At 38.6% G+C, this 24,000-nt stretch overlaps 1 protein-coding gene across 1 annotated transcript in view; it reads left to right on the forward strand.

Annotated features, from left to right (window-relative positions):
* Hmg20a (high mobility group 20A) overlaps positions 1-24,000 on the forward strand; it is a 72,021-nt gene that overhangs the window by 19,331 nt on the left and 28,690 nt on the right. The gene's annotated exons all lie outside the window — the stretch shown is intronic.

Below are 24,000 nucleotides of genomic sequence, written 5' to 3' on the forward strand. Positions count from 1 at the left end.
TGTTATAATCTTTCTGTAATTATGTTCACATCAATAGAGTTGTTTTCTTCCTATAAAGGGTTTAATGTTGAGCCAGGTGTGGTGGCACACATCTTTAATCCCAGCATTTGGGAGACAAAAGCAGGTGAACTCTGTGAGTTCAGCCTGGTCTACATAGTGAATTCCAGGGATATGTAAAGAGATCCTGTCTCCAAAACAAAAAAGAAATAGAGAAAGAGAAAATTTAATGTTTACTTAAGTAAGTAAAAGCTTATTACAGCAGAAATTGCTACTCAAGATTTTTAAATGTTTTTGGTACTGGGAATTGAGCCTAACTCTTCACACATACTACTAGGCAAATGCCAACGAACACATCATCAGCCCTTTTAAAATTTTGAGACAAAATCTCACTAAATTGTTCAAGCTGGCCTTGAATTTGTGATAGTTCTGCCTCAGCCTCTGAGTAGTTCAGATTATAGGCTGTACCCACAGACTCAGCTGCAATTCAATTTTTGGTTGTAGCTTAGTGTCTGTCCTGTAATAAAATCATACTGATGTAAGTGATCTCTGTTTATACCTTGCTGTGGAGGGCTGACCTCTAGATGAGATGACTGTTGGTATTCCAAAGTGAAAGACTGGGAAACAACTAGTGTAATTGCATCCTTGTCATTAAAATTTAGAGAACTCTGGGCTGGTAAGATGGCTTGGAGGATTAAGGCACTTGTCATCATTCAGGCTGAGGAGATGTCAAGGATTTAAAGTGCTTGCTGCACATATAGAGGGCCTGAGTTTGGCTCTCATAAAACCAGATAAAAACCAGGCACTGGAGGACAAAGATAGGTAGTTCTGTAGAACTCATTGGCCAGCCAGCCCAGCCTGCCTAGACTAGCCATGTCAGTGAGCTCCAGACCCAGTGAGAGGCTCTGTCTCAGAAAATAAGGTAGAGTAGTGATTGAGGAAGACGTCCCTATTGACTCTGGCTTACACATACCTGCGCACACACCTGTACAAATTGTACACATACACACACCAATTATGTGAAATTCCAGATAGTTTTCAAATCAAGTTAAGTCTGTATGTGGAGCATTGTTTTATAAAGCAGTACATTTAGTATAAAAATTGTGAGAGGTTTTTCCCCTGATAAACTTAAATTGTTTATTAATTTGATTTTGGTTTTGTTTCTTTTTTTCAAACTCAGCTCCTATAGTGAAAACGGGCTTGAGTTTCAGGTGGTATATGAATTCTAAGCAATATTCCTATTTGTTATCTAGTATTTTATATTTCTAATAAAGATAAATCACAGCTACTGCTCTGAAACTACCCAGCTATGACCTATCACTGTCTTTTGTGCATTGTTCTCTTTGTCTTCCAAGCAGAGCACATCTCCCAGAAGTTAGAGCCCTATTTACCCCCATAGTGCTAACATGTTTGGAAAGTTAGTGGGAAGAAGGTTGAAACGTAGCTGCACTGTGAGATCTCAGTGGGTTTTACAGCTTTTTGACCATACTTGGTGACGCACGTGTAATAGTTCTGAGTGGCACTTGCTCTCCAGAGCTTTAAAGCCAACTGCAACTGAAATGTGTTAGAGAAGGAAGATAGATGTTATAATTAAGAGGTTGTAAGGGGGATCAGAAATAACTGGTAGCTGATAACCTGCTAATGTGAAGGCCCAAAACATATTTAAGTATGATTCTGTGGAAAATAATGTTCCTGGTATGAAAATGTAGAGTAAATCTGATCATAAGTGACTATATAAATTGATACTTAAATCTTACAATACTTGTCTTCTTAATAGTTGGGTTATTTTCTGAACATAAGATATTTGATATATTTTATTCTTTAGTTAAAGGGGGATCCGGTTGCAGGTTCTTTTAAGAAGGGTTTTTAAATTACTTTGTTCAGTGCACGCGTGCATGCATGTATGTACCAAACATGAAGCAGTATGCAAGTAGAGGTCAGAGGACATCATCTTTTGGGAGTCAGTTCTCTCCTTCACTGTGTGTTTCAATCCCTGACTAGGTTTGAAGGCAGGCATCTTCGACTACTGAGTCATCTCACCTGCCCGGGGCTGCATTTTGGTTTTCTTCTCTCTCCCTCCTTCATTATACTTTTTATTATTTAAAACAATTTTTAAATTTAAATATATTTTAGTCATATTCTTCTACTCCTCCCAGTTGTCAACATCCCCTCCCCTCCCTACACACCCAACTTTAAGTTCTTTCTCAAAAAAATACAAACCCCCCCAAACCAATAAAACAATACCTAAAAAGAAAAAGAATCAACAACAAAATACTAACTATAACCAAATAAATCACACACACAAAAAAAAAAAAAAAAAAAAAAAACTGTGGAGTCCATCATGTTTGTCAGCTGCTGAACATGAGACCTTGTCTTGGAGTGATTGATACACACAGTATCACTCCATTGGAAAAAACTGATTTTCCCTCTCCCAGCAGGTATAAGTGACAGTTCAATTGTTAATCTTTACCCTAGTAGCTAGGTTTTCATTCCTTTGTTTATTAATCCATTCATTCATTTTTAATAGAACAAAAAATATATATAAAACAAAAATCTCCATAAACAGAAGGGAAAGGGAACAAGAGACAACACAAGAATCAGATACCCACTCATTCACACATGCAAACTGGAAGCCATAATGTATATACAAAGGACTTGGCGCAGACCTGTGCAGGCCCTGTGCTTGCTGCTTCAGACTCTGTAAGTTCATGTGAGCTTTGCTCATGTTGGTCTAGGGCCTTGTTTTCTTGGTGTCTTCCATCCCTTCTGGCCCTTACATTCCTTCTGCCTCTTGTTCAGTAGGGGTCTCTGATTGCTGAGGGGAGGAATTTGATGGAGACATCCCATTTAGAGCTGAGTGTTCAAGGTCTCTCACACTCTTTGTAATGTCTGCCTATGGGTCTCTATATATTTGTTCCCATCTGATGCAGGAGGAAGCTTCTCTGCTGATGGCTGAACAAGGCAGTGATCTATAAGTGTAGCAGAATAGCATTAGGAGTCATTTTATCACTATGGTTTTTTTGTTTTGTTTTGTTTTGTTTTCTGTTTTTGGGTTTTTTGTTTGTTTGTTTGTTTGTTTGTTTTAGATCAGTATTACTTTGTTTTCCCCTAGGTCCCTAGGCTGTTTAGTCTTAGGTTCTTGATCACCCAAACAGTGTTGGATATGGGTTCCATCTTGTAGAATGCACCTTAAGTCAAATCAGTTATTGGTTGATTACTTCCACAAGCTTTGCCACCTTGCAGGCAGTACACTGTTGTAGATAAAAGGTTTGTGGCTGGCTTGGTGTTTACATTTCTCTTTAGATAATGTGACAGATACCTTCCAGTACCAAACACACTGGAACATAAGGGTGAAGGCTCTATGTGGGTACCTGCTCGACATCTCCATATTCAGTGAGGTGGAGGTGTTGTCTTCAGCAAAGAGGAATTACTGTCAGTTTGTGAAGAGCAATCTATAGTCTTGGCAATAGCCTGAATTGTTTTGGGATTTCTGGGGGGCCCCTTTGGTCAACAGCTCAATTGGATGTAACCTAACCCAGGTTCTGGAAGTTTTGTTTTATTTGGTGACAAGTTATGTCCTGTTGGGGCTCTGTTCCCACCATTATTGGGCAATTTCATTTATATTGTCTTCATTTATGTCTATGTTTTAGGAAGTTTCTACTGTATTGAGTTTCCATATTACTGTCCCTTAATTCTAGCTGTCTCTTTCCATATTCCCTCCCACAGCTCCCTTCCCTCCTCCTCCCCTCTTGATACTGTCATTTCAACCTTCCGCATCCATCCATAATTATTTATTCTATTTCCCTTTTGTTAGTACTCAGGCATCTGTACTGGCCTGCCCTTGGGGTTCTGGCAAAATACGCCCTCAGCTGCAGCCACTAAGAGCACCACCTGTGCACATTCACTGTGTTCTCTTTTAAAGGGGCCCTGCCCACCTCCCCTCCTTCTCTCTTTTCTCTGCCTCTCTCTATCTGTTCCCCTTCTCTCTCTCTCTTCTCTCTCCCCTCTCTCCTCTCCTGCTGCTCCTGTCTCTGGAGACTGGTCTCCCCACTTCCCTTTCTCCTTTTTATGATCCCTTTCCGTAATAAAACACAAAACAAAACCCTCTGCTTGAATCCTGTCCCATGGTGTCTTCCTCCCGCTCACTGCTTTTCTTAACTTATAACACCTTTCCTAACAAAATCTATCTGTTCCTTCTAGTCCCTTATTCTGTGGTTCTGTAGATTGTAGATGGGTATTCTTGACTTAACAGCTAATATCCACACATAAGCTAATACATACCAGGTTTGTCTTTCTGGGTCTGAGATGATTTTTTTTTTTTTAATTATTCTAGTTCCCTTCATTTGCCTACAGATTTCATGATGTCATTTTTAACAGCTGAGTAATACTCCATCCTGTAAATGCACCACATTTTCTTTATCCATCATTCTATTGAGAGACATCTAGGTTGTTTCCAGGTTATGGATATTATGGATAGAGCAATAGTGAACATGGTTGAACATGATTGTCTCTGTGGTAGGATGAAGCATCCTTTGAGTATGTCCGAGAGTGGTATATAGCTGGATCTTGAGTTAAATCAATTCCCATCTTCCTGAGGGACTACCACACTAATTTCTATAGTGTCTGTACAAGTTTGAACTCCCACCAGCAATGTATGAATGTGCCTCTTACCCCACATCTATGCCAGCATGAGCTGTCACTTGTTTTGTTGATCTTACCCATTCTGACAGATGTAAAATAAAATCTCAGAGTAGTTTTGATTTGCATTTCCCTGGTAGCTAAGGATGTTGAACATTGCTTTAAGTGTTTCTCAGCCGTTTGAGTTTCCTCTTTTGAAAATTCTCTATTAAATCTATACCCCATTTTTAATTAGGTTATTTGTCTTCTTGATATCTATTTTCTTGAGTTTTTATATATTTTGGATCTTAGCCCTCCATCGGATATGTAGTTGGTGAAAATCTTTTCCCATTTTGCAGCCTGCCGCTTTATCCTTGAAAACGGTGTCCTTTGCCTTATAGAAGCTTTTCAGTTTCATGAGGTCCTATTTATTCACTGTTGATCTGTCTATGCTAAGTGTCTTGTTTAGAAATTCTTTCCCTATGTCAACGAGTTCAAGGCTATCCCCCACTTTCTATCAGGTTCGGTGTATCTGATTTTATGTTGAGATCAATTTGGAGTTGAGTTTTGTGCAGGATGATAAATATGGATCTATTTGTTTTCTTGTGCATGCAGACATACAATTTGACCAGCATCATTTGTTGAAGCTGCTGTCTTTTTTTTTTTTTTTTTTTTTTTCAATGTTTATTTATGGTCTCGTTATCAAAAATCAGGTGTCCATAGCTGTGTGGATTTATATTTGAGTTTTTAATTTGATTCCATTTGATCATTGTGTCTGTTTTTATGCCAACACCATGCTGTTTTTATTACTATAGCTTTGTAATACAATTTAAAATCAGGGATGGTGATACTTCCAGCAGTTCTTTTAGTATTGAAGATTGTTTTTGATATCCTGGGATTTTTGTGTTTCCATATGAAGTTGAAAATTGTCATTTCAAGATCTGTAAAGAATTGTATTGGAATTTTAATGAGAATTTCATTGAATTTCTTTTAATAGGATGGTCATTTTTACTATACTTATTAGTAAACCAGCCAGATAGTACTTCCCAAAGGGATAGATTTGTGAGATTTTTTTACTCAAGAACAGATACAGGATACTGTAACGAGTATGGTTTTTCTGCCTGCTGCCCGGTCTTGTCCTGCTACCATGCCACCAGCCCCAAATAACACACAGAGACTCTGTATTTGATACAATACTGTTGGCCCGGTTACTTGTTACTTATCGGCTAGCTCTGCCTTTAATTATTAACCCATTTCTATGTATCTTCACATGGCCTTCTCTTACCGGGGAGGCGGCTGGCATCCAGCACTCTCCAGACTCTCCATCTTGACTCCTCCTTACTACTTCCTATTTCCTCCTTGTCTCCTAGTCCCTCCTATCTTCCTTTCCTATTGGCCAACAGTGCTTTATTATTAACCAGTATGAGAAACATATATACATAATGGCATCTCCCATCATCTCCTCTTTTCTGTTTAAATAAAAAGGGTTTTAACCTTAACATAGCAAAATAAATCACATAACAGTTATCAAATAAGAATCACAGTTAACACTATTTAGTCCATTAACATTTAGCAAGATTTGAAGAAAATATTCCATCATCTATCCTATCTTTGTGTGTCTAAAGTAACTTATCTTTAATACTAAGGAAAACTATAACTATAACTATCTGTCTTCAACTCCTTCAAAGACCACAGAAGGATAATATATAAGCTCTAGAAATGACAGAGACATCTTGCCTTTTCAGTCACCCGAAGTTCTTCTGTAATCTTCCATCTTCAGCCCATAGGCCATAGTGTGTCTGGCAGACTCTTTAGCAACACAGGAAACTTTAAACTGTCTTCTTGTATTGGCAGTTTGTCAGTCACTTTTCTCTGTGTCCTGCATACTGTCTCGAAGACTCTTCCATGAAGCAGGATCTCTGTAGCAATTCCATCTTGAATCAGCAGTCACTTTTCTGTGGGTCCTGCATGTCCAGTATATACAGCATAAAGTCAAACAGTCCAGACAAGAGCAGTATCTTGTCCAAATGGCTAGTCTTGCCATATTGGAAGTAAACTCCATAATGAGTTTCTTTAATGTCCATCTTCATCTTCCTTTCTGACGCATGTGGTGTTGCCAAGAGCAATTATGTCTCACTGTCACGAAAACACTAAACCATTTTAAATGCCATATTCTGTAGGTCTTTGAAAGGTTTGAAGAATGCCTATCTATCTCAAATACATCTCTGTTTATCTTGAAAACCTAACTAACTTAACTCTAAGCTTTGACTATCATAGGTAATTATCTATAATCTGTACTACATTATACATTACATTCCTAAATGAGCTATATAAACACAATACCTAAACAAGAAGAGAAATATACATATCACAACATTGACCTTAAATTGTATCAGTAAATGAAAATCCATTCCAATACAAAGTATCCATATCTATACCATAATTCCCTTTTTACCTTTAAAAAGAATATTGGTTGTGATCATTAACCATTTATAACCAAGTCCATTTAAATGAAAACAAACATTTATAAACAATATTTGGGAATTTGGGCGTCGTTCTTTCCAAACTACTTCCTGCTGACAGGGGGTGCTGTCATGGGGGATCCTGAGAAGACGCAGAAATCTTGGCTGTAGTCTGCAAGGCTGCTTTGTTCAGCAGTTTTGAATGTAGGATCACCAGCGACTCTGTTTCAGGGGGTCTGGCTTGATCAAACCACATTAGTATGGAAGGAATCCACAGCTTTTTATTTTCTGTGGAAACAAAAATAGAAATCCTTTTCCCCAGTAACTTGTCCTTGAACTTAAATGTTTGAGTCAAAGCATTTTTAAAATATATAAATTGAATTAATGTATCAGCATTTCCTTTATCCGTTGTTGTTATTTTCTCAGCAGTCAAACAATGCAGAGACAACACAATAGCATACAGTAACCAGATTCTCTCTGAGCTTTTCATCTTTATGTGGCTTTATTACTCTGTTTATTTTACTTTTATTTTTTTATTTTTTGACATAGGGTTTCACTGTGTAACTCTTATCTGTCCTGGAATTTACTCTGCATACCAGGTTTACTTTGCAAATCACAGAGATCTGCTTGCCTCTGTCTCCTGAGTGCTGGGATAAAGGCGTGTGCTACAACACCCAGTTCTTCTTTGTCTCTTTAAAACCATTTTTTTTTTCATGTCTACGTATATTTTAAAACACACTGTAAACCTTTAGAGGTTTTTCTTAATATGAATCTGTCTTTACTGTAAATATTTATCTTTGTCTGGCCACAAGTCTTTTATCTGGTAAACAACAACATTGCTAAAATGAAAGTCATAGCTGTGTCAGCCGCGGTTTACCAAAGATGGTGGCGGGTATTTTACCGCCAGCACGGAAAGCTGTGCTCACTGCCCTAGTCAATGCTGCCATCCAGCCGCATGTGCCGGCTTGGAGATGTGGTCACTGCCATTGCCATCTCTCATACATACCAATAAATTGTTAGCAGAGTTATTTAAAAGCTGTGCGGTTTTTTGCCCTTTATGCTGTCAGGAACCTTCCCTTAAAGGAGCCGCGCGAATATCTGCTTGTCTCTAGCAAGTCAGAGTCCAACCGAGAAAAGTGCTGTTACCAAGAAACCTTGCTTATTTCTGTTCTTTTGTTTCTAAAACCCTTTTTGAAGCTTTTGTTAAATTTTAAGTGGAAGTTCTTATTAACCACATGGGCGCCATTTGTAACGAGTATGGTTTTTCTGCCTGCTGCCCGGTCTTGTCCTGCTACCATGCCACCAGCCCCAAATAACACACAGAGACTCTGTATTTGATACAATACTGTTGGCCCGGTTACTTGTTACTTATCGGCTAGCTCTGCCTTTAATTATTAACCCATTTCTATGTATCTTCACATGGCCTTCTCTTACCGGGGAGGCGGCTGGCATCCAGCACTCTCCAGACTCTCCATCTTGACTCCTCCTTACTACTTCCTATTTCCTCCTTGTCTCCTAGTCCCTCCTATCTTCCTTTCCTATTGGCCAACAGTGCTTTATTATTAACCAGTATGAGAAACATATATACATAATGGCATCTCCCATCAGGATACCAAAGATGTGAATGTAGCAAGAGAAGATTTAGTTGTTGTTAATGTATTGCTTTAAACTTTTTATGCCAAGATTTCTTTTCTTTCTTTCCTTTTTTTTTAAATTATTTTTCTTGGTTCCAAAACTAATTTAAAGTTTCATAGGACCAAGTTAATATGGGACCAAGTTTGATTGATTATTCAAATGATAAAATAATACTTTAAAACATTCATACTTTAAACATTTTTAAAAAGCATAACATTTATGTTTTTAAACAGAGAAGTTTCAAAAGAAAGAGTAAAACTCTCACATAGGAAGCTAGACAGTTACTCTGGAAGCAAAGACAGGAAGATAGCACTTAGTGAGAGCCTTTCTCAAAAAGTAGGCAAAACAAAACAAAAGGGCTAGGAATTAATGTAACTCGGATATAGAGCATTTACCTAGCACATAAAGGCCCTCAGTTCAATACCCAGTATCAAAAAAAAAAGAAAAGAAAAGAAAAAAAAATATGATGGCAATTGATACTGGAATTAATACTAGAATGATTTTAAACAAGGAACCCTTGTTTTAATCATGGCATCCGTGATTACATTTGTATTTTAATATGGTCATTGAATGCTCTGTGGAAACAAATTAGAGGCAGGTAGGAGGCTGTTAGAGTAATCAGGGCAAGAAAAGGCTTTAAATATGACAATAGTGAGACCTAAAAGAGAAGGTCAATCATGAGGGTAGAGGGCTTGGTGAGTGATTGTTTATGATGGAAAGCTGAAGAAGTGTTGAAAAGGACTTCTGGGTTTCTTACCCTGAATAAAAGAAAGTACTCTCTAGAAGACATGGGCACTGGAACAGATTTGAACAGAAAGAATATGGGCTCCATTTTTTGTATGTTCATTGTGAGTTTCTGTAATACATCAAAGCTATACAATCCATTTCAATTTTTTTTTCCTCAGAATTTAAGAGATGGATTTACACATTAGCAATATAAGTTGCCGTCACTAGGAAAACATACAGAGAGAGATCAGAAAGGCTGAAATAATACTTAGAGAAGGGAACAAGCATGTTGATAAAAAGTATATAGGAGGGGACTGGAGAGATGGGTTAGTGGTTAAGAGCACTGTCTGCTCTTGGCAAAGGACCAGGGTTCAATTCCCAGCACCCACATGGCAGCTCGCAACTGTTTGTAGCTCTAGTTCCAGGGGATCCAACACCTTCACACAGACATTTATGCAAGCAAAACACCAATGCACATTAAAAAGGAGAAGTATATAGGAAATGTAAGTATACAAGAAATGGTGGGAAATGAATTTGAAGAGTCATTTACAACATCAAATGCCATTTAGACACTAGAGTAAAAGTTAAGTCTCATTGGACTAGGGAGATTAACTCACTTGGTACTGTACTAACTTGCAAGCATAAGGACCTAAGTTTGATACCCAGAATCCACAAAATTACAAAAGGGGTTGAGGGGACATAGAAGTGTAATCTTAGCTCTGGGGAAGCAACAATGGATTTCCTGGGGCTCACTGGATAGCCAGCCTAACAGTTTATTGGTGAATTCCAGCCCAGTAAGTGACCCTGTCTCAAAAATCAGAGGAATAGAAGCGTGCACTGGGGAAGTGACTCAGTCTCTTAAGTATGTTTCATCAAGAATAAAGACTGGAAAACGGATCCCCAGAACTCAAATAAAGTTAGATGAGGTAGAATTCATCTGTCATCCCATTTTGCCTACAACAAGATAGGAGGCAGAGACAGAAAAATCTTGGACACTAGTAGACCAGCTAGTTTGGTTTATGCACTGGTGATCAAGATACAGTGATTCAAATGAGGTGGGAAGTAAAGACTGACGCCCAAAATTGTCCTGTAATCTCCACATGCATGCACCATACTCGTATATACAAGTTCTTACACAAATGAATATGCATATATACACAACACAAATACACACCAACATACATTAAAAGAGTGTGATGGGATATGTCATTCTGTGAATATGTTTCTCTTATTGGTTAATGAATCAAGCACTGTTGGCAAATAGCAAAGCAAGATAGGCAGGACTAGGAGACAAGGAGGATTCTGGGAGATGTAGTAGGGGATTCAAGATGTAGAGACTTGAGAGAGCAGAGGTCCAAACCCTCTATCCAGTAAGATAAGACCACTTGGAAATACAGAGATGGGTTAATATTTAAGACAGAGCTAGCCAATAAGAAATGCTAGTAACTGGCCAACAACTTTATATCTAATACTATATATCTAATAATGTGTGTTATTTGGGGCTGACAGCGGCTGTGGGACCAGGCTAGTGGGAAAACTGCTCGTAACAAGAGTGTGCTGGGGAAATAGTTCAGGGATTAGGAACACTTGCTGCTCTTGCAAAGGACCAGGATTTGATTCCTAGCAGCCACTTGACAGCTCACAATCATTTAAAACTCCAGTTTCAGGAGGATCTGACTCTTCTTCTGGCCACAATGGGCAACATAGGTACATTGTGTACTTATATACATACAGGCAAAACACTCATATACATAAAATAAATAATTGATTTTTAATTATGTGTATATGTTTGTGTCTGTGTATATGAGTACAGGTGCCTGTGGAGGTCAGAGATATAGGATCCCCTAGAGCTAGAGTTACAGAGCTGTGAACCATCTAACATGAAAGCCAAACTTGGTTTCTGAGGAAGAGCAGCAAGTGCTCTTAACCTCTGAGCCATCACTCCACCCCCAAAATAAATAATCACAAAAAAGTAGACAGCACCTAAGGATTGTCCACACCCAGGTTTGTCCTCTGGCCTCCCCAGACACAGGCTGACATATGTATGCACACACAGGTGTCCATAGAAAGAAGCACTTCAGAGAATAACAGTACTTGAGACTATTCCATAAAGCCAGAAATAGAAACCTGGTCATTGTAGGTTTCAGATTGGATAGAAGCAATGCCTTTTTTTTTTTTTTTTAGTTTTTTTCCGTGTATGTGGGTGGGTGTGTACATGTGCATGCACGTGCAGGTACTTAGGGGGCCAGAAGAGGACAACAAATTCCCTGGAGCTGGAATAAAAGGTTGCTGTGACCTCAGCTTTTAGGAGATGGAAACAGAGCTCAGGTCCTCTGGAAAAGTAGCCAGTGTTTTTAACTTCTGAGTCATCTTAGTAAAAACGTAAAGGAGGAATTTTAGTTGTATGTTTATTCTTGAGATTTGATTTTGTTTGATTTGGGTGAAGCAGGGACATGGTGAGGCAGGGACTTGATATGTAGCTTGGGGTGACCTGAAACTAAATCTTTCTACCTCTGTGTCCTGTTTATGTCCATATTTCTAAGTGTATTTTCATAATGAATATGAAATTAAATTTTAATTTTAAAAATAATAATGCTTGGAGCTAGGGATTTAGCCCAGTTAGTGGTGTATTTGCCTAGTGTGCATGAAACCCTGACTCTGAACCCCAACACTACAAACTAATCACAGTGGTACACACTTATAAATGTGAAATATTAATGCATATTTACCAACCTTAGCTATGTTATAATTTTCAAAATTAAATATTTTAAGCAAATGCCAAATTCATTGTCATGGCCTGGTTTTCCATAATTGATTTTCTCCAAATTTTGAATTTTGGTATTTCCCAAACCTATAGTATGCTTTACTTTTCTCCCTGGCAATGGTAGGCAACCAGGCGAGGAACTGCTAATGAGCCATACCACCTGCTGTGACCTGTGATTCAAGGCCAGAATGTTTACTAGATTAAATGCACTGACTATAGTTTTTCTTTTAGGAAACACTGTTTCCCGTTGCCTTTTGTATTTGTTTGTTTGTATTGTTTGAGAATTTCATATTTCCATTTTGGTCAAATCCACCTAGATGGATTTTTTTTTTTTTAAACAGGATAATTTCAGTATATTTTCACTAGGGAGGAAGGCAGGAGAATCAAAAGTTCAAAATCTTATTAACTACATAATGAGTTGAAGACAAGCCTGCAGTATCCATGTGACCCCCATCTCAATAAATAAATAAATGAAGTCTCTAACTGTGATGGTAGTGTCAATCTTTCAATTTGCCGTTGAGTCGGGGTTCCTTCCTATAGCCCAGATTGACTTGAACTCAAAGCAGTCACTCAGCTGTAGCCTCCAGTTTGTTAGGATGACAAGCATGAACCATCTTAATTAACAACAGTAGTTCTGAAGATTAGAACATTAAAGACTGGAAATTAATTATTCATAATTCTGTCACCTAATTTAACTTGTTGGGAACATTCTGGTGCTTGTTCTGATCTTTTTTCTTATGTATCTTTAAGTAGTTTTTGTGTTCTTGTTTACAGAACATATGAACTATTTTATTTCATTTTCACAACATCCCTTTGAGGACAATAGCCCGTTTTACATTTGGGGGTGAGAGACACAGATAGTCCTCTGTAAATCCTCTCTTTGAAACCACAGTAGATTTCAATTTGTGGCAAAAAGACATGTTAACACAAGCAAATGGTATGTTTAATGTAGAAAGAAGAGCTAGACAAACCATTCTGCTGCCTCCAGTCCTGGTTAGACAACTCCAAAAATACATATTCTATCAGATTTTAGTAAATATGGAAATATGAAGAATCCTGAAGTAACCAAATTAGTCCTGTTATTCTTTTGTTAGAGTTAAAGCTAATGTGGTTTTAATCTTTTTCCTAAAATCCATATCTTATAAACCAGAGAGATTCCATCTATGGGAAAAGTGAGGCCTCAGGACAGGCAAACAAATATTCTAGGGAACTGGTCCCTAGATTTGAATTTTGTCTCTATTTAGTCACTTGTCTTTTTAGGATTTGAAAGCAAAAAAACTAGCAGAAGTAATTGAGGGCATTTCTACCTGTTTATGCTATTAAATACATTGCATTTGTGCCTGTTTGGTGTTTTGGGTTTTGTTGTTGTTGTTATTGTTTGGGTGTTTTTCTTTCTATCTTTTTTTGTTTGTTTTTTGTTTTTGTTTTTCAAGGCAGGGTTTCTCTGTATGGCTTTGGAACCTGTCCTGGAACTAGCTCTGTAGACCAGGCTGGCCTTGAACTCAGAGATCCACCTGCCCATGCCTCCCGAGTGCTGGGACTAAAGGCCTAAGCCACCAATGCGGGGTGGGCCTGTTTGGTTTTGAAAAAAAAAAAAAAAAAAAAAAAAAAAAACCTTTTTATTATAGTGGTATTGAACACAGTTACTGTTGCCTCCTTGTTGCTAAGTTTGTTTCTTTATCTTTTGGCTGAGGAAATCCATATTACCTACCCCATGTCCTCTAGAATGTTTTTTAGGTTGTTGTTTTGTTTTGTGACAGAGTTTTGTGTATCCCAGGCTGGCCTCAAAACTCACTATGTAGACAAGAATTACCATGAACTTCTGCTTCTTGTGTAGCTATTACTAAATGCTGGGATTACAGGCATAAACTGGCACACCCGGTTATGAAGTGCCTGAGATTGAATCAAGAGGTTCACGCATGCTCGACAGTCACTCTACCAGCTGAGCCATATTCCCAGCCCTGAATTGGCTTTTGAAAGAGGAAAAGCATTAGAATTCCCTGTCTATACAAGAGACATTTTCCTGCTCTTCATTTCAGTTTTCACAGCTCCAGAGCTAAGCTGGTGAGTGTAGGCCTAGACAGAAGACAGAGGAGCATGCTCTTTGCACCTGCCAACACCTTAGCCTAGAACTCCGGCGGTTTTTACTCGGACCTGTGTTGCTTCTGCTTTCTTGGGTGTTGCCTTCCTAAGACCCCAGCCTTGAACCATATTGTTTGTTTTGGTGCTATCTACCTTAGCACAACTGGATTTCTTGATAATTAAGTGCTCCAGGCTAACTATTCCTTGTCAGATAGTTTGCTTAGTTATTCTTCATATTCTTCAACTTTTCAGTGCATCCGTAAATGCACTGTGATAATTAAAGGTCACCTTAGCTATTTACCTTAGTCATTGGATTCATCTACATCTCTATATCTTATCCCTGCTATGCTTGTATACTTAAAAATATACCTTTCCATACATGAGCTGCTAACACCTTTCCACATACTTTTTAGCTATTTGCCTATCTCTAAATTATGAAGTAAACTATAAAAAGACATGTTTGTTAGTATTTTTATTGTATTTACCTCTGCCATGTTACAGTATATGCTAGCTGTGACCAAATATCTGAGAAAATCGAATGTAAAGTAGAATGATTTTTTTTCTTATGGTTTTGGAGGATCATGGTTGCTTTAGCTCCATCACTTGGGGCTGAGATAAGCTGGGTTTAATGGTAGAGAACGTGAGTAAAGCACAGCTGCTCACCAAAGAAGACAAGGATGAGGACCAGGAAGAGAAGAAAAAGAACCAGGGAAAAATGCCCTCTCAGGTTATACCCTCAATAACTAGGCCTCGCCTGGTAATGTTCCCTGCCACAAACCAGTCCTTCAGCCTATGAGTTTTTGGTGGAATATTCCAGACCCAACCATAGTGCCAAACAGTGAGATATGATAAACTACGACACTATTTTATAGCTTTTTACAGATCTTATCATATTCCCTTTTGATAATTATAAATGCCCCCTCCTGTTTTAAATTGAGTTTCTGTAGACAGAGGTTCTGTCCCTCCAGACCCCATAGTCCTTTAGTCCCAAATGAATACACAAAAGCCTCAAACCCACTATGTAACTTATCTTCGACCCTCTTCCTCCTAAATGCTAGAGTTACAGATGTGTACCATGCTCAACTTTAGACACCCTGATTCTGATAAACCTTCCTTAAGAACCACCAAGAAGAGGGGCTGAAGAGATAGATGACTCAAAGGTGAGGAGTTCTTGCTGCTCTTCTAGAGGTCCCAGGTTTAATTTGCAGCATCTACAGGACAGCTCAAACATCTGTAACTACAGTTCCAGGGGTCCTGTACCTTCTGCTGCCTCTGCTGGCACTACACACATGGCACAGCACCCATGCATATAAAATACAAATAAATATTTTTAAAAATGAAAAATATTAAGAAGGGAGTGAAAATACACATAGCTTCACCAAATAAAAATATTGAATTTTTGTGCTTTGTGTAATTAAAAGGTTTGTTCTTTTTTTTTTTTTTTCTGAATCTAAAATCAAATATCACTGAAAATGTTGTACATAGGTATTTAGTTACTTGTGGCTCAAACACAGTGTTTGCCTAGCATTGATGAAGCCCTGGTTTAATCCCCACCTCTACCAAAGAGGCAGAAAAGGTAGGTGTGTGTGTGTGTGTGTGTGAGAGAGAGAGAGAGAGAGAGAGAGAGAGAGAGAGAGAGAGAGAGAGATATCACATGATCTTCTATAGGCAATATGGCTTTACCAGCATCCTCCTCCTCCTCCTTTCCTTTTTTTTTTTTCTTCCTCATTTTTCTAGGGTTGTTTGTTTAGTTCCTTGGTTTGGGGGCTTTTAATTTTTTTGTTTTGAGATAGTGTTTCATGTAATCTTGGCTAGCCTTGAACTTGCTGTGTTTACAGACAAGAGTGACCTTGAGTTTCTAATCTACCTACCTCCACCTCCCAAGTGCTGAGATTATACCCTCCTGTGCTCAGTTTATGTATGGTAAATTCTAGACCAGAACTCTATGCATGCTAAGTAACCAGTGTCTCAACTGAGCTACATCCTGCCCTCACATTACCTTTTTACTGCTTTAGTATACCAGGAAATAAGGAAGGTACTCCACACTGAGGGAGGGATGCCAAGTTTTACCGGATTACTGTGAGTCCAATTGGTCTTGGGCATTTACTTCCTTGTTTACTGCTAATAAAAGCAGTATTTAGATAGGCTGTGTAGGCAGTGCAATTTGAGACTAACAGAAACCATAAAACAAACAGACAAATGGACCATAACCTCCAAAGACAATAGCATGTTATAAATGATAAATTTTGCTTTGACAGAGGAAAGTGGTAATTTTATTTACTCTGTTATCACAGTGCCTTACATAAAACTGATACAAAACACTGCTTCTTTACTTTTGTGGGGTTATTTTTTCTTCTAGTACAATTTTGTGTCTTAATAGTAACAAGGTTTCACTAAAGAGGGTTCATGTTCATGTACAGGAATTCACCTGTCTAAAAAGAAACTGAGAGTGTGGAGTTTCTTATGATTATGTAGTACCTTCATAGTTTTTTAGAAAATATTTGATTCCTACATTGGCAAAACTGTTACTTCATAAACATCCTAAACAAGATGGCAGCTTTATATTTGTTTCTAACTCTGGCCCCTTATTTCCCTTTTTTGATTTTAAAGAACAACATCTCTAACCTGAGAGAGACTGTATAGTGTAAAATGCTGTAAAGCAGAGCTGCCTGCTGTTGGCAGCAAGCACAGTCTTGATCTGGTAGTGAATAGATGCAACACAGGCTTGTAAATGCATGAGCTACAGGCATTGTAGATGGCAACTGAGTTGTTTCTTTTGTAGCAAAATACCTGGTCTGCCTTCAGAAACATTATAAGTAATGTATTTTCAGTACAGCCCACTCTTTATCAGACCATGGTTAATGTATATACAGGTCACAGTTTATAGATTTTATTCCTAATTGGTTTGGGTTTGTTTTAAATTTCCAGGCTGGCTGCACCTTCACAATATGTCAAGAATCTTAACCACTGCACACCTATACTAATATTTCCTTGTAAGTCTCTATTACCTTTCTGGATCTTCTAGAAGCTTCCTACATGATCTCTACCCCTTTCCCTCCACCTACCCACAGCCAGTGTGATCCCATAAAAACATTAGATCTCATGCCCCATTTACTTATAGTAGCTTCCTTTCTCAGAATAAAAGCCAAAGCTTTTAATATAACCTTCACAGCTTGGTATTAGTTAGCTCTCAAACTACTGCTTCTTGCCTCTGGCTCAATTCAGCCCTGACTGGAATTCTAGAAATAAAGAACCCTATTTTTTTTTTTTTTTTTTTTTTTAACCTGTTCTACCCACCCTCCATCTTTTTGTTGTAGGCTTTGGTTTGGTTTGGTTTGGTTTTGGTTTCTCAAGACATAGTTTCTCTGTGTAACAGTCCTGGCTATCCTGGAACTTGCTTTGTAGACCAGGCTGGCCTTGAACTCATAGAGATCCACCTACCTCTGTCTCCTGAGTGCTGGGATTAAAGGTGTATGCTGATGACAGAGTTTCTGTCCCACCCAGTCCCGTAGCCATTTAGTCCCAAATAAACACAGAGGCTTATATTAATTATAAACTATTTGGTCAATTGCTCAGGCTTCTTATTACCTAGCTCTCTCTTAATTATTAACCCATTTCTATTAAATTGTATATTACCATAAGACTGTGTCTTACCCATAATGTTCCAGCATGTTGCTCCTTTGGTGGCTACATGGCATTTCTCTACAAGCTCCCTCTCTGCATTCCCAGAATTCTCCTAGTCTGGTAGCCCCACCTATGTATACTTCCTGCCTGGCTACATCCTTCCTGTCCATTGGGCAAAACAGCTTTATTCATCAACCAATAAGAGAAAAGTCTTATATGTAACTTACTTTTCATCATAACTAAGGAAAACCATAATCATAACTATCTGTCTTAAGGACCTCCTCCATCAATGCACTACTACACCCAGTTTATTTTAATTTTTTTGAGGCAAGATCTCTCTGTGCAGCTCAAACTACATATATAGCTGAGGTTGGCCTTGAACTATTGGTCCTACAGCTGCCACCTCCCAATTTCTGAGAGGTGTAGTACACCTGTCTCTGTTTTGTGAGTTTTTGTTTTATTTTTGTTTGTTTTAATGTTTGTGAGTGTTATATGTCTGTTCACCATATATGTATGCCTGGTGCCCACAGAGGTCAGAAGAGGGCATCAGATCCTCTGGTGCTGAATTATAGATATTGTAAGCTGCAGTATGGGTGCTAGGAATCAAACCTGGATCCTCTGCAAACAAGTGCTCTTAACCACTGAGCCATCTCTCTAGCACACCCTCCTCCCCCAGCCTCTCAAGTGCTGGGATTAGCAGCATGTCCACCACACCTAATTATGCCATCTCACTCTTTCTCTGTCCTTTTTTCTCTTTTTAACTCAGGGCCTTTGATATTCTCAGCAAACCATCACCTACTGAGGTCCAAGGCCTGCTATGCATAGCTCTCAGAGCATCATTTCAGCACTTTACATACCGATTGCCTCCTTCACCTTGCCCCTGCCCCAGACTATCTATTCCTATCTTTTTTTCTTCTCATCTTCATTTAAAAGCCCACAATAAAAGAGTTCTTTACTGAATTTCATTTAACTCAGCCCCAGTTAACTTGCAAGTAGGATTAGCAGTGTTCTCATCTCCACCATAAAACATACTGATTAATGCCTACAGCCTACTGAATGTTCCTAGCTAAATGCTCACAGCTGGTAGAGGATGCTGTAGCAAGCCTTTGTAATTTCACTTCCACTTAAATGTGTATGCATACAAAGTCAGTTGTATTTATGCCCAACCTGGTTATGTGCCAAAAAAATATATAAATTATGTAATTGTTAAATACAGTATTTTTTTAAATGAATGAACTTTTTTTTTAAGCAGCTTTAGGCCTACAGGAAAGATGAGACAAGTAGAATTCTATGTACTCACTATCCCCATACATCCACAGCTAACCCCACTGTCACCATCCTGCTCAGAATGGCACATTTGTTGCAATCAGTCCCAAATTAGCACATCACCCTAGTTCACACCAAGGTTACTTTTGGTGGTATGCATTCTGCGAGTTTTGACAGATGTATAATGATATTCCCCCACCACCACCACCACCACTGAATTACCCTACAGGATAGTCTCAAATCCCTAAAAGTCCTTTGCATTCATTGTTTCCCACACCAAACCCCGGCAGCAACTACTTGTTTTTACTTCATAAGGTATCAGTAGGTAGACTCATGCAGTATGTATGTATGTAGCCTTTTCATAGTAATATGTATTGTTTCCTCCCCACCTTGTTATGGCTTGCTAGCTCATTCTGTTTCCTTTTGATTTTTTTTTTTTTTTTTTTTTTTTTTTTTGAGACAAGGTTTCTCTGTGTAGGCCTAGCTGTCCTGGAACTCACTATGTAGACCAGGCTGGTCTTGAACTCAGAGATCCACCTGCCTCTGCCTCCTGAGTGCTGGAATAAAGGCATTAGCCACCATGCCCAGCCTCATGCTTTATATTATTGAATAATGTGCTGTTGTCTAGCTACACAATGCTTTTTACCAACTGAAGGACATTTTGATTATATCCAGGCTTGGCAGCTGTAAATAAAGCTACTGTAAATATGCCCATGTCTAACAGGTTATGTATGGACATAGTTTTTAATTCAATTAGCCAAATACCAAAGATCATAAATGCAGGATCATATAGTAAGGGTATATTTACTTTTGTAAAAAAACTTAAATTTTCTTCCAAGTCTACCATTTTACATTCCCATTAACAATTGAAGTTATTGCTCCATGTTCTTGCCAGCACTTAGTTTAGTCTGCGCTTTGGATTGTGGCCACTAATATTTAGTAGTAGTTTTAATTTGCAGTTATTTAATGACATATGACATTGAATAACATATGTACTTATTTGACATCTGTCTATCTTCTTTGATAAGGTTCTATTCTGACAGTTTTGGTCCATTTTTAAATGTTCTTTTATTTTTGTTTTTTACAATGTGTGTTTTTGCAAATATTTACAAATTTCTCTCAATTTAAAACCTGCTTTTCATTCCTTTGGCATTTTCTTTTGCAGAGCAAACATTTTTAATCTAGAATTATTATTGTTACTTCTGCTTCCTTTTGATCACTGTTAGCATGGTTTATCTTTCTCTACTCCTTTCATTTTATATGTCTCTTTATATTTGAAGTGGTTTTCTTTGAAGGTAATACATAGTTGAGATTTTTTTTTCTTTTTTATTATATGTGTTTCTTTAGGAACAGTGAGGATATGGATATGAGTACATGTGTAGAAGTCACAGAACAACTTTTGAAGTTTGCACTTTCCATCTTATGAGACAGTCTCACATTGTTTCAGCCACCCTGCATACTCCTGGTTAGCTAGCCAATAAGCTTCCAGGGATTTCTGCTTCTCCATCTCCCATCTATCTTTGTGAAGGAATGCTGGGGTTATGGATGTACAGCAATGGGTCTGGCTTTTTGTGGGTTCTGGGAAATCTAACCCAGGTCATCAATGCTGTGTGAACCCTCACTTTTGCCCTTCTGGTGCATATGTTCACATCATGCATGTGGAAGTCAGAGAACAACCTTAAGGAGTTCTGCAGGGGCAGTTCTGTCTTTCCCATGGGTTCTAGGATTGAACTCATGTCATCAGAGTTGCTTGGCAAGTACTGTTAAATGCTGAGCCTCTCCCAGGTCCAAGGAACATTTTTAAAACTTCACCCAATTTCCTTTGTTGCTGTCCTTTATTACCAAAGCCACATTGCTCTTACTATTGTGTGTGGTGTGGTGTGGTGTGGTGTTTTGTCGTGTGGTGTTTGTGCCTGATTGCATGTGTGTGTAAGTGTCCATGTACATGTGGAAGCCTAAACTTGACTTTAGGTGCTTGCTCGTGCTCGCTCTCTCTCTCTCTCTCTCTCTCTCTCTCTCTCTCTCTCTCTCTCTCTCTCTCTCTCTCTAAATTGAGACAGACAGTGTCAGTTAAACCAGATCTCACTGTTTGAATTAGTCTCAGCTTCAGCTTGCCCCAGGAATCTGTCTCTTCCTCCCAAGTGCTGGGACTACAGGCAGCTGCCACATCTGCTAGCTTTTTATATAGATCCTCACTCTTGGTGGGAAAAGTGCTATATCCCCTAAGTTATAAAAGGATGAAGAAATAGATAGGCATGGTGGAGCACTGGAGAGGTAGAGGCAGGCGGATCTCTGTAAGTTCAAGGCCATCCTGGTCTACAGAATGAGCTCCAGGACAGCCAGGTCTGTTAACACAGAGAAACCAGATGCCCCCAAACCATGTTTTCATTATGACTTGATTCCCCAACTTATTACACAGAGAGAATGTGTATTTTGGTTAGTTAGTATGATTGATATAATTGTATATCAGTTATTAAGAATATCTTAAATTAGCTCTTGGCTAAGTAAGTAGTGTTATAGAGAAATTTTAGCCTTCCAATGCTAAGGTGCAGACTTAGTTCAAAGCATAAACCTCAAAATAATAGTTTTTAGGACTAGAGCCAGAAGACTTGGGTAGGTCCAGTCCCTCTGCCAGGAAGTATCTTGCATGATATTTATGTAAACTTCAGCAAAGAAGCAAATTCATGTATTTACTTTGCCTTTGTATACAGTTCCTTCTCCTTCCAGAGTAGCATTCATTAAATGTCTCAAATGTCTTGCATGGGATTTTAAAGTTCACTGTGACCTCTGTACTGGTCCATTATCAGGCACAGATGATGCATGCACTTGAAGCGCTTTTGGCATTGAGTGTCTTAGTGGCCATGATTCAGTTTGAGTCACCCCCTCCCTCATGGACCAGATGAAAGCTCATTCCCATGGGATCTGAGCCATGTTCTTGAGAATCATTTTATTTTCTAACTTACTGAAGTACTTTAGAGACCTCTGGGTTTCTCTGGGCTTTTCTTCATTTCCTTCTTTTGTTGATCTTGGCCCCTTTATCTTCCACCCACTTTATTACTCATTTCTTAGGGGCCTGACTGCTCAGGCTTCATAAAATGCATCTGAAGCCATATGGGTTGAGTAATTCAAACTTAAGTGAGTGGGGGGAAAAGAAGAAATGTGTGTTCTCTGAACTTCCTTTGTTTATGTGGTCTGTTTATATGTTGTTAAGGTTGTGTTATCCAGCTGTCTCCCTACATTTCAAAAATGGCTAAAGATAACTGGTGAACACTCTTAAGAGGGCCATGTTGACATAGTGAACGAAAAAACACTTCATTTGTTCCCTACCAAATAACAACTCTCCTTTTGAGATGAGGGAACAAATGCCAAAAGCTTCAGATGCCCACTTTCAAAGTTGAGAGGTCAATGACTTCTAGGGACACTTTTAGAAATAAAAGTTGGTTGGAGGCTATGTGATTGTTCAGTACAGCTAGGCTGTGGTATCTAACTCTCTTTTTGTGGGGAAGGAACCAGATAAAATGAGCATTAACATTGGTGTTAGTAACCCTGAAAGCCCATGCTCTCAGCTGGTCTCATATGAGTTAAAATTTAAGTACATTTGAGTTAGGATCATTCTAGAAAACAAGTGGAATGCTATAGTATGTGTGTCAGAACCATTCCACTTTAAGTACTTTGTCTTGAAGAAGCTGAAAATGGTTCTCAAGCCTTCCTGCACATTCCATGAGTGAAGAAGGCCTTCCTGGCCCTCCATACCATACGTAATTCAGTAATTCATAAGATAAACACAGAGAGATTTTTTGTTTGTTTGTTTGATTTTGGGGTTTTTTTTTTGTCACATTCAACTATTTATGGATCTTGGTTTGCTAAATAATAAACTTAGAAGTGAATTTAGAAGTGAAAGTAAATAAGAACAAAAATAAAGCATTGGTTTTAGTGTAAACTATTGAACATTGAGAATGCAGGTCTGTGTCGCCTGCAGTTTCTTCCTGTTTCCTCCTGAGCGGGATGAACACTGGCTCACTATGGCTGCTGTGCTGGCCTTTAATGGCCCCTCACTAGAGCCCCTTAACAGCAGCACTGAGAGGACTGCCAAGGGCCTCCTCAGTGAATTCGCATCATTTACTTCTCAATTCACCCACTGATTGAGGCCTTCTCTCTTGAGTGCTTTGCAGTTCCACTTAAGTGGCTGGTGTTTGGGGTCACTATTGAATGTTTTGTGTGAATATCACTTTCATGATGAATTGGCTGCTGCTGCTTTTAGCTGTATGGGGTGAAGCCCTTGGTGGTAAACCTTGAAAGGGAAAAATCCTTCTCTGTAGAGATATGCTAAATAAAATTACTCTCTTTATCACTTTGTCCTTTTATCCTTGCAGTCCGATAACCTCGGGTTCCTGTGATTTATTTGTTTTCTTCAATTAAGCTGAGCTGTTTCCTGTACCCAGGTGCATGCTCTTTATGTTGTGGGTTACTACAGAGAAGTGGTGCATGTTTCTGACCTGGAAGTGTGGTTTCTTTGACTCAGAACCACCTCAGTATGCCTTCCATCCTCTACTTCCTTTGCACTATTTCCTTTTCGAAGGGCTTGGTTTGGCACCATTTAATCCAAACACGATATAATGTATAAATAGTAATACTCAAAACACTTTCTGTCATAGCCTTTCTCTGTTTATGAAGTACTTTCAGCTTACTCCCTCTCAATAACCCTGTAAGTCAATCAGTTTTGTCTGTGTCTGTGCTGATGAAATTTTAGCTTGAAGTGGCTAATTAAATATCTTGCTCAAGGTTGCATTGCTTCTGGGTCACTCCACCTAAAATTCCCCACAGGAA

The sequence above is a fragment of the Phodopus roborovskii genome, unplaced genomic scaffold (genome assembly GCF_943737965.1).
Source record: "Phodopus roborovskii unplaced genomic scaffold, PHOROB, whole genome shotgun sequence".
NCBI classification, from domain to species: Eukaryota; Metazoa; Chordata; class Mammalia; order Rodentia; family Cricetidae; genus Phodopus; species Phodopus roborovskii.